The sequence below is a fragment of the Canis aureus genome, chromosome 1, assembly GCF_053574225.1.
Source record: "Canis aureus isolate CA01 chromosome 1, VMU_Caureus_v.1.0, whole genome shotgun sequence".
In the NCBI taxonomy this organism is placed as follows: domain Eukaryota; kingdom Metazoa; phylum Chordata; class Mammalia; order Carnivora; family Canidae; genus Canis; species Canis aureus.
The window spans coordinates 6,055,954-6,064,922 of NC_135611.1; the positions used below are offsets into that span (position 1 = coordinate 6,055,954).

The 8,969-nt window shown below is 37.3% G+C and overlaps 1 non-coding gene across 1 annotated transcript; it reads left to right on the top strand.

Annotated features, from left to right (window-relative positions):
* Window positions 1–568: 568 nt before the first annotated feature.
* Window positions 569–640, top strand: TRNAA-UGC (transfer RNA alanine (anticodon UGC)). The gene has a single exon. It is a non-coding gene; the product is annotated as a tRNA-Ala (tRNA).
* The last annotated feature ends 8,329 nt before the right edge of the window (window positions 641–8,969 follow it).

Sequence of the window (8,969 nt, forward strand, 5' to 3'; positions counted from 1 at the left end):
CTTTTCTACTGATTGATTGCTCCCGTGTTCCAACTACCCCTCTGAGTTACTCATCCCTGGATTTCTCCCTCTTATATGTGGTGGGGAGACGGTATTAATAAACTGTTTTTCTCTTGTTAATATGCCTTATGCTGGTCTAATTTTCAAAGCCCACACACAGAACCTAAGGAAATAGAGGAGAGAGGTTTTTTTTTTGTTTGTTTGTTTGTTTTTCCCCCTTTCCCCTATAGAAGGAATAGGGACATGGTGCAATATAATTAAAATATTTTCTTGGATCAATGAGTGGGAGACCAGAGAAATAAGATTAATTTTGAAGGACGGTAGTGCTTCATCGTGTCTATAAATAATGTTTGGGAAGCTAGCACAATGTGAGCTATAAAGCAGCAGGACTATTCTATATTAATGGTGCAAAACAGTCCATGAGGAATGCTTGAGAACTCCCTGTGACTGAAATTTGAAGCCATAGGAATCCAGTGCTATTTCGTTCCCTAGATGGAGATCATCTGCCCATCTCATTAAAAGGAAAAACTGTGCCAACTCATCTCCATGCCAGGTTGCTTTCAGACCTGGGGATGTAGCTCAGTGGTAGAGCATGTGCTTTGCATGCATAAGGCCCCAGGTTCGATCCCTGGCATCTCCATGACTTTTCCCCTAACTGTATTCACCTGTTTTTTTTTAGACTCATTCATTAAACATCATAGCATCCTCATAGTGGAAGGTATGTCATCAGCCCTGCACATTAGTATAAAGTGACATCTTTCTCTACTAAATGAACTATATGAAAAGCTCATATTGTGGTAAAAATTTCTCTTAGTATTAACAGCATCTTTTTATTAATCCAAAATAAAAATCAAGCCTTTTTAACAAATCTTCACTTCCCTACTTGATTCATTTACATTACTGCTAACATCTTATTTCTTTTAATAAAACCATACAAATGGTCAGGTGGAAACTTAACCTGCTCTGCCATGGGCAAGGCCCACTTAAAGAATGAAAACACAACAAATGTATTTATGACATTTTTTATTTTCAAAATCTTTTCACATAGGATATCCTTTTAGTATGCACAGGAAAATTATAGGAGTCAATGATGCCAGGATGCCTCATAGACTTTACAAAGTAAAGAGATGTCTTTGTTGAGTTCCCCTTTCTTCTGCATTATGTATCTATTTGAATATCAGGGTGCACTTTCATCCTGACATCTAGTTGTATCTCCCATTCTCATCAGATCGAAGTTAAGGTAACTCTTATTTTGCCATTCGGCCTCCCTTCTCAGAGGACACATGGTGATGTTTGACATGAATGAAGTTACAGTTCTCCCTCTGTGTTGAGTATCACCCCTGAAGTGGCACTGCTTGCCTTTACTTGTTTGCATTATGAATAAAACCTAGAGATCCCATGTTCAACACTTAATTTGCTAGGATAAATCTAAGACCTTCAGATCAAAGACGTTTTTAATTATGTAATACAAGGATGTACATGGATTCATATTTCAGAGCAATATTAAAAGCCCCCTTAACTTATTCGCCATCTTTGAGAAGCTATTAAACCTGAGAAGAGAGCGAACCAGTTTCTCTAATTACTAACATATATTATACATTTTATTGCTTCATTTGAAATAGTATCTTTCTTGGTCTGCTCTCAAGGTCAGTGTCCCCTTTCCTGGCACACGAAGATGCTTGGGAAGAGGGAGAGAAAGGTTACAGGCAGCAGCTCTGCCCCTGTCACTACCTGCCTGAAGCCCTTTGACAATCCCCATATTTTCCTGACAGCCTAAAAGACACCCTTCTTTTTCTCAAAGCGTGACTCAACTGTCAAGCTCTTGAACTGAAGTCAAATACCATTTCATTTTTTTGTATTCTGGAAAATGAGAGGACTGTCAGAGAAGCAAAATCAGAAACCATAAAACAAATAAATAAGTATTGGATGTTTTCTATGCCATAGGGGACCAAAGGAGAAAAAAGAAGCCATAGGATATCTAGGTGTACCCATAGGAACAATGATGGCAACAGAGTGTGCCACGTGTCAGGCAATGCTCTTAGCGCTTCACACTGATGTTAGCTCGTTCATTCCTTTCCACAACCTTATGAGGTAGGTGCTATTTTCAGCCCCATTTTAAAATTGAGAAAACTGATGAGATGGCTTCTGACACAATAGCTGCAGGTCGTAGATCTAGTGGAGCAGTGTGGCCACTACACAGCCTAAGAATCAGTCTGGCCCTGACACTACATAGCTAACTAGTGTCAAAAAATGAATTTGCCTCTATGGATGCCATAGATTGCACACAGGTGGTAGCAAGCTGGAGCAGAAACAGGCTGGTTCGACTCCACACTCAGGATTCCGGCTAGACTAAATGTCTGGGTGGGCTTTGAAGCCCCAGTGACCTCCAGAAATTTTACTTCACAGATAACAGAGATATTTAGCTCAGAGACATTTGAAGGAATTTGAAAGGCTGACATATTTTATGTGCCTTAGTTCCTGACATCCTCACAATCAATAAATATGAGTTCCTATTTTTTCCTCTATCAAATAATAGAAAGATGGTAGTCAAGGAGTCTTCTTATTCCAAAACACATATTCCAAGACAAACCTATTATTTGGAGATTCGAGAAATATAACCTAAGAAAAAATATGTAAGTAAATGGAAATATAAATAATTCAAAAGTTATTGTGCAATACTTTAATGTAATGGTAGAATTATTCAGATTAGATTCAGAGTACAGTACACATGTTTTGAGCTTGAAGAAGGGAGAGAACTCATAAACTGGTAAGGTTTGGGATTAAGGACTAGGGAAACAGGGCAAGTACTGAAGCCTGAATAGCTTTTAAAGAGGCAAAATAGTGGTGTGCCTGGGTAGCTGAGTTGGTTAAGTGCCCAACTCTTGATTTTTGGCTCTGGTCATGGTCTCAGGTTTGTGAGATCAAGCCCTGCATTGGGCTCCTCACTCAACACAGTGTCTGCTTGAGATTATCTCTCCCTCTCTCAGCCTGCCCCTGCATCCCTGGTTCAAGCACACTCTCTAAATAAATAAATAAATAAATAAATAAATAAATAAATAAATAAAATCTTTTTTTAAAAAAAGGAGAATAGAGGCAAAAAAGTTCTCTCCATCTGCCACATGGCAACATGCACAGAGGAGGCCAGACAATACAAGACTTAGGAGATCAATGTATCCACATTCTTTAGGAGTCGAGAGTTAATAATAATGCAGAGTTAGGGAGTGGGAGATAAAGCAGGAAAGGAAACTTGCATTCAAAGTTGGGGTGGCCATAAGCATCCAGGAAATTTGCTCTTGATGTTGGGGATAAAGGGAATTAATTGCTCAACATTAGACTTCATTGTTTTTGGATTTTTCTATTTCCTCTTCACTTCTTGATTCCTATAATACCCAGTTCAGAATCACTCTCTCCTGCAAGATTCCTTAGGCCTGCCAGCCACTGTCAGCTGTTCCGCCACTGAATGCCCAATGCCCATGCTTCCTTTTATCACAAAAATCATCACACACGCTTGTAACTTTTGGGGTATTTGCCTCCTCTTCTGGATGTGAGCTCCTCAAGAATGGAGCTCATCATTATTCATATTTGTATTTTTTGTAATAAACTTTACATTACAGTAGTTGTAGCTTTACAGAAAAGTTGAGAAGGTAGTACAGAGTCTCCACGTACCTCTACACACAGTAGCCCTTATTAACATCATTTCACAGTATGGTACATCTGTTAATATGAAAGAAGCAATATCAATACATAATTAACTAAAGTCCATAGTTTCTTCAGATTTTCTTAGATTTTATCTAATGTCCCATTTCTGTTCCACAATCCTATCCAGAATGCAGCATCACATATAGTTGTGCATCTTTCTTAGTTTCCCTCAGTGTGACTGCTGTTCAGAATTTCCTCGTTTTTGATGACCTCACTGGTTCTGAGGTCAGATATACAGCAGTACTGGTCAGGTAAGTTGGAGGGGCCCCCTCTATTGGAATGAGTCTGATGTTTATCTCATGAGTAGATTGCTGTTATGGGTTTTTGGAAAGAAAAGCACAGAGGGAAAATGCTATTTTCATGACATCATATCAAGGCTATACACTGTCAAATATCTTATCGTCATTACTATTGACTTGATCACTTGGCTGAGATTTTTCAGGTTTATCTACTATGGAGTCCCCTGACGTTTCTAGACTGTACTATACTCTTTGGAAGGAAATCACTATGGCATTTAGTGGCAGCCTGCACTAAATGAGTAGAAAGTTAGGCTTCCCTTTCTGTAGGGTGGAGAACTATACATTATTTTGAATTATTTGGTACAGGAATTTTCTAACATTTATTAATTCATTCAGTCATTTAGTTATCCTTAAGCACTCATGGATATTTATTTTATACTCTGGATCTTATTTTGTTGGTCAAATGGTTCTTGTTTTGGCTCTTGGGAGCTCTCTTAGTCTCCCCTCTCTCATGAATACACACTTGTGCATGCTCTGCACCTTCCAACTTTCTGACCCTGCACAGTACTGCGGGCTTATCTTGCATACTTTCTGTCTCAATCCTGAAATCAACCATTTCTTTAAAGGGTTCCAGGTTTTTTGTTTGTTTTCTTGTTTTGCTTTTGTTTTGTTTAATTTTTGTTTTGGAGAATGGTATCAGAATAGAGTATTAGGAGCTGGGTGTGCTGATGGCCAATGAGGTTTCAGTTTTTTGAGATCATCTCACCTGCCTAAGCAAGAAAACATATGTGTATGTATACTAAAGCATGAATATCTACAAATATTCCTGGGTGTGACCATGTGTATCACGTTGAGTGAAACATGAGTTCCTACTGATGTCTCCACCTCCAGTGCATTACTACATGGGTGATCCTAGCCTCCTCACCTTGCTTATCTGTAAAGTCCCACGCTGAGAAATCTCTCTACCCACATGTTCAACAGCAGGACACATGGACCAGAATTGTTACAGTAGCTTCGGATTGTTAACCTGTAAACCACACTGAAAAAACAGCTTTATCAACTAGAAGGCAGTGTTTATATGCAGTTTGTTTTGCTTTTGGTTGTACAGATTCCACTCATTTCCAAAGTTGCTTTGATGAGCATCTTCCCACATCCTCTTGCCTGGGGTTGTTTCATATATTTGTAACAGAATCTCTTGTCACAGCATCAAGTTCCTTCCTGGGATGATCTAACTTCCCTTACTGATTTTCTAATTTGCATTCTTTTTGTTGTGAAGTTGTATGGCTTTTGATGAATGAACTACATCATGTATCCACCATCACAGTATTGTACAGACCAGTATAAGTTCCCTAACTCTCCCCTGCTTCACCTATTCATCCTCCTCATCTCTCCACAGAGCCCGGGCAACCACTGATCTTTTTTATCATCTCTTTAATTTTGCCTTTTCTAGGATGTGATATAATTCGAACCTTACAGTATATGTCTTTTTCAGACTGTCCTATTTAATATGTCTATAACCACATAAGATTCCTTCATGTTTTCCATGGCTTTGTCGCATATGAATAATTGAAATGAGAGACAAATATAGTATATGTATGTATAGATGAAGTATATTTTCATTCACGGTAGTTATCATGAAACATAAGACACCAGGAGGCACTTGGGGTTTAATTATTATTATTTTTAGTTGTTTGATTTGCTTTGATTTTTGTTAGAGCAGATGCATAGTACTTGAGTCCCTGAGCATCTATGAGTTATGGGCATGGATTAGAGTAGAGAGTCTCTCAATCTCCCAGAAGAACATGGAATACACATGTACAGATATAGACACGAATGGGAGCTATGTATTTATTTTAAAGCTATTTCCCCTAATGTCCATGTTTATGATGAAATCACACTCAAGCTATATTTGCTAACTGTGAAAACTTAAATGTATTGTACTAATGATCAAAAATCTATCGTTGAATTAAGAATGGCTAGTACTGTAGAAGAAATAGCAGCTGCCTATGGTGATTTTGATCTCTTGTTTTAACTTCAATAGTAAAAAAAACTTGAATGTATTTCATAAATGCTGAAATACAGAAATAAATGTATCTTGAATCACAATGTGGAGAAGACACCAATAAGCACTTTAGTAAACTGCAAATTATTGTCCATTACAATGTCCAGAAATGTAAGCATCAGGGAGAGTGGCAATTCTCCTGGAAATTGGATCCTTGGAAGGGTGATTCGGCTGCTTCCAAGCTTTGATCTCAGCACTGTGAATTGTGTCTGTGATAGCAATCACAAGCAAGGAAGTGGGTCAGATTGTCACTCTGAGAATAGGATTTTTCCACTAACTTTCTGGTGGTTGAAAAAAGTATTCTGTGCCAACTTGCTTATCCTCACCTCCATTTAATTCCTGTCCTTTTATAGAAACACAAAAATCTGTTCCCCAATTAGCAATGTATCTCTCTACCAGTAAATCCCAGGGTCATGCATGCTGATGCTCAGATTCAGAGCTGTGTGCAGGGGAGGCTGTTTGACACGCACAGGGGTTGTAACATACTCAGTGCTCCGCACACCTTCTGGGAGCTCCCAGGGCACCACCAATGCAATTTTGTGTTCCTCCATGGGCTCTCATTTCGTAGCCCCTCCTGGGCACGGTGCCTCTCAAACTTGTCTGCTTTCTCTAGTCCTTGCATAAAACTCTTCTATTCTGTAATTTGCAGTGATTTTTCTCTCTGATCACATTCAGACTGATGTCCTGTGATAAACATCTTTCTTCAAAGGGATGAAGATTTATTTAGAAATTTGTAGATTGTTACATTTATATACATATTTACCTAAAAGCAGGAAAAAGGAAAACTCTGGTTACATACTGATGGGTTATTTTTTATAGAAAAATAGGTGAAAATAACTTTAAAATGCTACAGTGTTTACTATGTTTTGTATTCATATAAATAATTTTCAAGTAAAGAAAAATGAAAGAAGCACAATTAAATATTCTTGCCCAATGCAAAGTAAACACCCAAGATGGTTGTGTTTACAGTCATTACAAAGTACATAAAGTCACTTAAGGCATGTAAATATATATCACTAATATCTCACAACTTGTAGCCAATTGAATACACGTATTGCAAACTGTTTGCAATGTAGAAAGTTTAAGCAATTATTTCTTACTTTCATACAGACATGAGTCTGCAACAAACTTACTAACCATGATAAATACTGATTTTGTCTTGAAATTTCCTTCATCTATACAACCAATGCTCAAAATTAAGATTTCAAAATATATGTTTTTAGTTCTCATGTTGCATATTCACGAAACAATAGTTGAGGTTGCTACGTGGACTTCTACTTAGTAAATCTTGTGATCCGAGGCAGAAATGGAAAATAGTAGTCCCATCTATCAAGAAATAGATTTAATTTTCAGCTATCAAAGTTGCAATGCAATCCGTAATGCAGGGCTTGTACCGAACATGCCCTTCATGTGTTATTTTGCTGTTTTATGGTATCTGTCATTTCTGAGACCACCATTCATAATGATGTCAAGTAGAATTCCTCATTCTTGCTATTATCACTCACAACCCACTTCATAAATAGCACTGAATAGGATGGAAGGTGAAAAAGTGCTTTTTCCAAAACTAATGGGAGCCTTATGCATTATTATCTTATTTCTTTTGATCACAGAAATGCGCTTTTCCTTTACATGTGTGTCAAGCTGGGAAAGAGTTGCCACATTTCAATGGTTATATACATGGGAAGGTCTTCTGTACTACTCTACTCCACCGTCTTATGATACCTCTCTTGGGGTAGGCCTCAATACGTATGAAGTAAAATAAACTAAACTTTGGGATACTCCAGTGTTTAAACTGTGCTGTCCCCATTATAGCCTCATTCAGTGGTAATATTCTGGACCATGCAACTGGGACTGCAGTGAATATAGAAATTTCCAGCTGTAAGATAATCATTAAACAGTGCATTATTAAGTCCAAAAGATTCTCTGCCTCTCTATGATGCAAGAATTAATAAAAAAAAGTATTTGAAGTGGACCTTCTCTATTAAAAATACATGTTTAAACTTGCTTCTGTGTGGTATTAATTTTAATTCTCTTGAGATAGCAGTTCTGTTATAATGGTGTTTCTGATAGCCCTAAGTCTTCTTTAGGGATATCCAGTTAGCATTCCAAAATTACAGATTCTTCTGTTTACTAGTATTGAAACTGGAATCTAACTTTTTCAGTGTATATTTGTATTTCTGAGCAGCTTAGTTTTCAAGATTTATGTTAGAAACAAATTGGCCCTTCAGTAGTGATGACAGACCTATAAGTAAACTGTCATGTGGGAAAATTAAATATAAATAAATACTTTCTCTATGTATTATTACTCAATTCCCAGAGCAAATAAGAAGGCTGAGACAACTTTATATTTCTCACTTAAGTAAGTAGATTTACATAATTAAGATAATTATTGTTTCCTCTCCCCTGAAATAAAAATAACAGGCAGCAAACTACTTAAAATCCAAAGACAATAGAATATGTTCCTTTCTATATTATTTATTCTTTTAAAGATTTATTTATTTAAAAGAGAGCCTGTACCAATGAGTTGGTGGGGGGTAGAGGGAGAAGGGGGGAATCCTCAAGCAGAGTCCCAGCTGAGAGCAGGGCTCCCTCTCACAACCCTGAGAATATGACCTGAGCTGAAACCAAGAGTCCAGTGCTTAACCAACTGAGCTACCCAGACACCCTGATATTTCCCTTTTTAAAATCTTATGAAGTAGAGCAAAAAAGTAATTTGTCCAAAAGAATATGAATAACAAGTACAGAGAATATCAAAACCTTTAGTCGATATCCTCATGTATTTTGCCGAGAAGTAAATACCAATGATTATCATGTCTCTAAGAGAAAACTCAACCCATATATAAGCGTGTTGGTTTAAATTAATCAATCGTGTCATTGCTATTCATTTTATACTCTTTCAATGTTTGAATGAAATATTACCTTATTGAGGGTAACAACTGCTAACATTGAAGCTCACTAATAATTTTTTC